The sequence below is a fragment of the Neodiprion fabricii genome, chromosome 1 (assembly GCF_021155785.1).
Source record: "Neodiprion fabricii isolate iyNeoFabr1 chromosome 1, iyNeoFabr1.1, whole genome shotgun sequence".
Lineage (NCBI taxonomy): Eukaryota > Metazoa > Arthropoda > Insecta > Hymenoptera > Diprionidae > Neodiprion > Neodiprion fabricii.
Window position 1 is genome coordinate 11,009,231 of NC_060239.1, and position 7,347 is coordinate 11,016,577.

The window sequence follows — 7,347 nt, forward strand, 5'->3', positions numbered from 1 at the left end:
TTGTTTGATTTGTCGTTAGATTCAGGATTATTTATTGAATATTGCAATCAAGACCCGGATAAGTGGCTGTTTTTCACTCAAGAGTCGGGTAGCCACTATTCATTAAATAAACCTTTGTGCATTGAAGATGAATTTGACACGAAAAAAACAAGACGTGAAATCATTACAGTGCGTTATTGATTCAAATGAAAATTACATTTACATTACAAAGCAAAATTTACGTCATGAATTTAATCTTCAATTTCGTACAATCTAATTGATTTTTGATTGTCTAGGTAACCACGCTATCATTGTAATGGTAAAAAAAATGCACCAAATCATTGAATGGCTGTAGTGATTTATCAGTTTTAATTTGTGCCTGACGCAGCAGCCCACTGCAAACCAACAGGCACAGATTCTCACATGCGCCAATGAAGAGTGCTTCCGAGAAACGCCACATTATGTTGAATAGCCTACCACTAAGGAGAATAAATATCGGTAAAACAGAGCGCTTTCACGTCGTAGTACCAAAAACTCCTCTTTTCGTTCTCCGCGCTTCAAGAAAATTAGTAAAAGTATCGTATAAAAAAATTAATGGCTGCGTGGAATGGATTAAATCAATAAATTTCAAATAATTTCACTTACCTTATTGTTAGTCAGTGATATTATCGCAACTGTACAATGTAACCAACTCGAGTCTTTGAATATTCTGATTGTAGTACGCAACGTACGCCTGTTGGCGACGCATACCAATACATAGACAGAAACCAACAGCTGTATCTAGTGCTTTATGACCTATAATTTCGTAATGATTATTAAGTTATAATCCGATGTTTAACGCGATCTCAACCTGAGAATGTGTAAAAAATTAAGAAGTGTACTCAATAGCACTACAGTTTGGACGAGCGTTACTCGAAACCATATGTAATAACAGAGAGGTATGGTAAGGCGAGGGGGTGAACGACCGCTATAGATCAGCTAGAGATTAGTAAAGGGACAGAATGTATTATAATACCACGATGTGTGTGTGAATGAATCCAAGTACGCTAATCTCACGCACACTGCAGCGAGTGGTCAACAACACAATACAGTCCGAAGTTCTCAAAATTCCCGCGAGAGCAAGCGAGACGAGAATATGGAGAAGAATCCAAAATCAGATCAGTATTAGTCGAAGCTCTGAAGGAACAACACGTGAGTCTTGTTAAAAGTAGCTCGTTATGCGTGCGAGAGTGATACAGTGCACTGTGTGAACATGGGGTTATCAACTCGACGAATCGAAGCTCATAATGATTCATTTGATTATTAAATGACGTTGGATCGTGTTTCTAATGTACTTCGGATTGAGTAATTAGATGCGAGAACAGAACTGGGTAGAGTCGGTTGGGGATTCTCGCGCTGGCCTTCCCGGGGCTTCATGATTGAGGTTTTGACCCGGGATGGTTGATACGTTGGGAAACCAACGTGGTTATTACAGTCCGCGGATCATGAATACGTGAAAATAAATAACAAATTACATAAGATTGGTTTAGCCGCGTGGGCTGGCCTTAGCTACCCTGGGGTGGTTTCCGTGTCAGGAAACCGGCATGGCTTGCAGTTCCCGGTTAAAATAGTACAGGTACTGACCGATGATTTCGGGTGAGATGGTGCCTGTCACGTCATCCTGGGTCCTACTCCGGTTCTGCTCGCGACGAGACCCGTGTTGAACGGATAACCGTTTGAAAGTTACCCAAGTTGACACAAGCGTTGAATAATTACTGATCGAATGAATGTAAAGCCTGTCCAATAAACCCTGAAGTACAGTTTCATATCTGGTGGCCATATTATTAATCGTTAAATCGACCCCGAACCCACTTTTCTTTTTTTTGAGTCTATCGAGAAGGGTGACTGTGAGAGTGCTAGTGCTAGTACAAAAGGAAATTTGGGTACTTGTAGTACCCGGCTGTGAGGTCTGTCATTAACATGCCCATTTCAGGAATAATATTGATACTTGTGCAAAATGGGTGAGATGATGATTCAACATCATGTGGAACTTGTTTGAGCTTAATACAAGTAACTCAACACAAAGGATTAGTTGTTGTGGGTCAATTGAAAAAAAAAAAATATCAGCTTCGTTGTAATATAGCAGAAGAAATTTACCTCCATTCTTAGTTTCTGAAACAATTAACGCGAGGGAGAAAATTTCATCAGTTGTATAATAATAGCCGATATCTCCAACTGGAATAAAAAACAAGATTGAAAACGTACTAAAAATTAGCGTACAATAATATTAGAAATGTTTTTTATTATGTTACCATTGTAAACGAAATACATGGTAAACACTTATTCTATAAAACACGTATGATCAAATTATAGTTTTGTCCAAGTGACATTCCACGTGTAATTCACCTGACCAAAACCTTGTTGTCCTTCTCAGAACAGATTTAAACTTTCCGAATTATATTTGGTCGCTGATAAGAGTATCTGAAATTATTCGTAATTTTTTTTTTATTTGAAGTCTGAGTTCCAATTAAGTTCTATTTTATTATTATTAAGACTAGAGATCATGCAAAAAATGATTAAATATAAAGAAACTTTCAGTCGTGAGTTTTATTTTTTTTAAATCATAACATGCAAAACAATATGGCTATCTCTAAATGTTGCTAATCAATAATAGAAAACAAACCTTAGTTCTAGATTTCTGGAAAACCATGTGGTTTTTTTTCTTCACTGAAAATTTTATAGAATACTCGTCTGTTAGTCTAAAAAACATGTATAAATTTTATCGTGGGGCCAAACTTACAATTAGTTGAAAATCAATGAATTTTTTACTAATTCAATTTGTAAAATTAATAATTATATTCCGGTGCATAAATAGCACTCTGCGAATTCGAAGGAAACAAAACGTAGAATCAAAATTTTGGCGCGATTGATTGAGTTTCTGCAAATTTAATGGGTCAGTACAAAATCCGTGTTCTAAGAGTACAGTTTTTAGCAGATGCTATGATTTCGGACTTTGACCATTAATGTCTTCGAAAACCATGAAATAAACTGAAATTTTTATATTTCATTCTGTTTACTGGTTCTAAAAAGGTGAGGGTTTTGGTCAGATCAATTACACGTAAAATGCCCCATAAGCACGTTATTTGCAACGTTATTCACATCCGCATTTATACTAAAGTAGAGCGACCCAAAAGTCCCTGTAGATTTTTGTCAAGATAGTTTGACTGTGAGCGAACGATATTGCGAAAACACTTAACGGCATAATTCAAAACGGTAATGCAGAAAAATGTTTTAAATCTCTAAAAGAACTTTTCTGGGTCGCGGTATCTTCATGCAATTGATTAAATTTTATGGAACAAAGTGAAACTGCATCTGCGGAACACTTGCATCACATTGTGTGAAATTTTAAATATTGTTGTTCGATGTATTATTTTTCTTGCCTTGCACTATCCTATCAAGTTACGTGTAACTAGATTCAGTTAGTCTCAACTTTGCTTATTTTAAGAAATTCATATTGTTTCAGATCACATTTTTATATCACAGTAGTGGTTTAGTCTCGTAAGAAAACTGATTCCTTATAATTTTCCCAACAGATCCGGATATCTCTTGAATTTCTACCAATGATAGAACATGAAGAAAATCTTACAGAGACTTTCAGATATATTTCATCAAATACTGTGAAGGCATATAAATTTTTAGAACGTTTGCAAAGAAATGCTCTTTCGGAAAATCTTCTCGAAAAATGTTTCAATTCGATAGAAATTCAAGAGTCTTTCGTAAGTTTTTAGGTATATTTTATCGTAGGGTACAAACCCTAAATGGAAAATCACACCGAGTACCTGAGCAAAACTCGTTTTACACACTGATTGTGAGTAATGTTTATCGTAAAAATACGTAGTCACAATATAAATATCACATATTAAAATACTGACAATCATTATTCAGCGTATAAGGTAAGTGATGTAAAAAATGTTATGTAAATATATAGTATATATAATAAAAATTCCACATATATGCGCGCACCATATCTTCATTTTGCATTATTCTTCAAATTCAAAGTTAACAATATTAAAGCTATTGTGTAAATTGTACCATTCGTTACAAGTGCTCGTTCGACTATGACACTTCAGCTTTTTTCTCGTTCTTTATCAAATTCAACTTTTACTTTATTTCGGACTTTTGACACGGTGTAAATACGTGCCATTATTTGCAATTGTTACTTCTACAGTAAATTTGCTCGGAACCAAATCTATTAGGTTATAGTTTCACTACTTACTTCGTTATTATGCTAATTGCTTCGTTGTATTTTATTGATTTATTATTCGTGATGTTTTCTATTTTTGTCATCTTTGAGTCAGGATTACTGAAAGTCGTTTAATAATTGTCGTCACTTACTGGACCATTTTCGAGCACTCCTATCACGTTTTACTTCAAAATTGTTTTTATTTAAATATATATATGTTCTCACCCTGTTTCCTGCATATTTATTTTTCTCATTCTCACATATTGCTCGATATACAACATTTATAGTTGTAGATGGGATATTTGATACGATAAAAGTAAAAGCATCCACGTTTTAATTCAGGTCCGATATAAAACAAAATAAAATAATAATTTTCTGTTCGTCTTCAAACTTGGGATTAATCAGCCACTGATTTTAGTGTTAATAAAACTTACGACGTAAATATTTCCGTGCTTAATTCGGATGACGCGGGTAACACGTCTGCAGATGAACCGGTGCATTTGGATCATTTTCGCATCCCGAAAAGTGCTGTAAAATAAGTGTGATTGTCCGTGTAGGCCACGTTATCCTTTCTTCCCCATTCTGCCAAAATCCACCGTAAGCCGTTCGCGGAAGGTCAAATTCACGTCCAGAAATGTGTATTGCTTGCCGCGTGTAAGACTGGGAATCTTTTTCACCCCTCCGATACTCATTCAACTTCTCCATAGCCGCTCTGGCTTCTTGAGATCTCAACGCGTGGTGAATGACGAAGTTTTGTTCGTCTCGCGAAATGAACGCAGTCTTTCCACCACGACACCAAGAAGCATTTTCCACGCAGTGTGTACCGGATGGAACTTGGGCTTCATTTCTCATCATTATCTCCATTACCCGCGACTTCAATTCCACCGGATCAGTATCCGTCTCTTCTCCAATAATCTCAAAAAATGTCATATTATCGGGGCTGCGATCGTGCAATCGGTATCTCTGATTACCACCAATCGACGTCAAATATTCACCAGACTTATCGCCTTCGGGCTTATGGTACTCCAACAAAATCGGATCAGAGCTTTCCGCTTGTCCGAATATATCCGCATAATTCTCCGCTTCGTGACGTACCTCTATCGGCCTTTCAACGGCTTCACTAACTGCAGTCAGTAATGCGTTTGTGCCACCTCGGAAGGCGGCATGACTTCGAGAATGTGCTCCGGCACTGTAAGCGAACCCGGATCGTCCTTCCGCCGAGTCTAGCAAGTCTCCAGCATCGTCAGGACATTGTCCATTGTATCGAGCTCCACCCAGAAACAATTTGTTTGCCAGGTACATTTCAGCAATCTTTATCTTATTTTTTTTCATGACATTTAAGGCTGACGCTTTTAATTGATCCGCATCAAATCCCGACTGTTCGCCGACGACATCGTACAGACACATGTTTCGTCCTTTGGACACTTTTGACGGTTCTTTACCACCGAGTAAAGTGTAGTGTCCAGTGGCCTGACCGGATTTTGGCTCATGGAATTGTACCTGCACAGCCTCACCTTTTTTATCATCGCCGATGACGTACTGCTGCATTTTCTCTACGTCGTAAATTTCTATTTTTCTACCGAGCACGTCACTGATAGCACATAACTGTGGGAGTCCGGACGGATCTCCGGAATCTACGCCGTCTATGAAATCTTCGATTTTCTGCAAGGCTGATCCATTTGCGTTGGTAAGTTTCTCATCGATCCCTTTTCTACACTCGAATTCCATGTTTTGATAATCTATTAGACGATTTTTTGCTGAAAAAGAATCTACTTGATATTTCATGAAATTATCCTCGGATTTTAAGGAATTCGTTACAAATATTTCAGACATTAACTGAACACAAGTTTCAATGAATTTACAATGCCTCGGCGAGACGTTATTTGAATTCAATCGGATAAAATTCTTGCCGAATGAGTTGTCAGGTAATTCTTTGTATATCCCTGGAATGTCAAGTTTGCGAGCACACTTGACAGTCACGTGTTGTAGATTTTTACCAAAAGATTGCCAAAAAAACTCCATCGATGCATCTTTTCGATGGCTGACGCTGCGTCCGACGAGTATTTCGTAATTATCGATGCATCCGATTTTGTCATTTGAAAGGCTGTTGATTGCTGTTGATCTGAATGGAACCTTTGAAGCAACAACTCGGGTACTAATATCGGATTCGACAATATTAAAGGGTCGCGGTATGCAATGGTATGCCAGGCTAACAAATTCAATTTTCCCATCAGTATAAATATACCTTCTACATACAATTTCGAATAATTTAAGTACCGCACACGTGACGGTATAAGAATAAAAAACAGAGAGACATTTGGTATCAAATCTTAAGAAGTATGCAGAAAACAGAAGAGTTGCGAAAACTTTCCAAAACAAATCGCCCATATTTTTCCTCACTGATTTCAATATCGAGAACGTCATCGGGTATTACAATATCATGAATTTAGGACAAAGTGAATACAAAAATGTGGCGTTCACCTGGTCTTGTTTTCAAAACCAAATTGGACTTCTGTACTCGACGCCATGAATATCAATAAGAGTTTTGTATAAGAATATCAAAAAATGATTACAGTAGAATGCAGTATGAATTTTCACTGAGATTTTAAACTACATGTATCAAACATGATCACATCTGGTATATGATTCCGAGGAAATACGTCAAATTTTCAACCATGTCGACATTCTAATCCCATGTGTGTTAACACCAGTTATTTTCCCAATTACTTGAATTTAAATTCGAACATATCTCGGCCATATCCCTGAAATAAACAATAAATCAATCGTAAAAATTATAGAACAGAAAAATTATGATGCGTTAAAATTTTTGTACAAGGTCGTGTGATCATATTTACGTGGATTTATTGAAACGTAAAACGCAGAGAGCGTAACATAAATATACAAAAATATGAATACAATGACGATTTTTTCAGAGTACAATGGATATCACGTTGATGCTATTCATTTGACCAAACTGTTATAACAAAAGGTGGTAATTGGAAGACACTGACAATATGTGCACGGTGATAAAAGGTGGAAGGAACTCTAAGAACCCTCAGTGACTCAGCCCTGGCATCTATAATGAGGATGGATTTTGAGAAGAGGAAAAAAATAATTCACGTAGATGATCATCTTTTAAGAACTTT

At 36.8% G+C, this 7,347-nt stretch overlaps 1 long non-coding RNA gene across 1 annotated transcript; it reads left to right on the top strand.

Annotated features, from left to right (window-relative positions):
* The first annotated feature begins 5,355 nt into the window (after window positions 1-5,355).
* LOC124187922 lies at window positions 5,356-7,342 on the top strand. The gene is made up of 3 exons (XR_006872199.1): window positions 5,356-5,497; window positions 5,603-5,888; window positions 7,135-7,342. It is a non-coding gene; the product is annotated as an uncharacterized LOC124187922 (long non-coding RNA).
* Window positions 7,343-7,347: the final 5 nt, after the last annotated feature.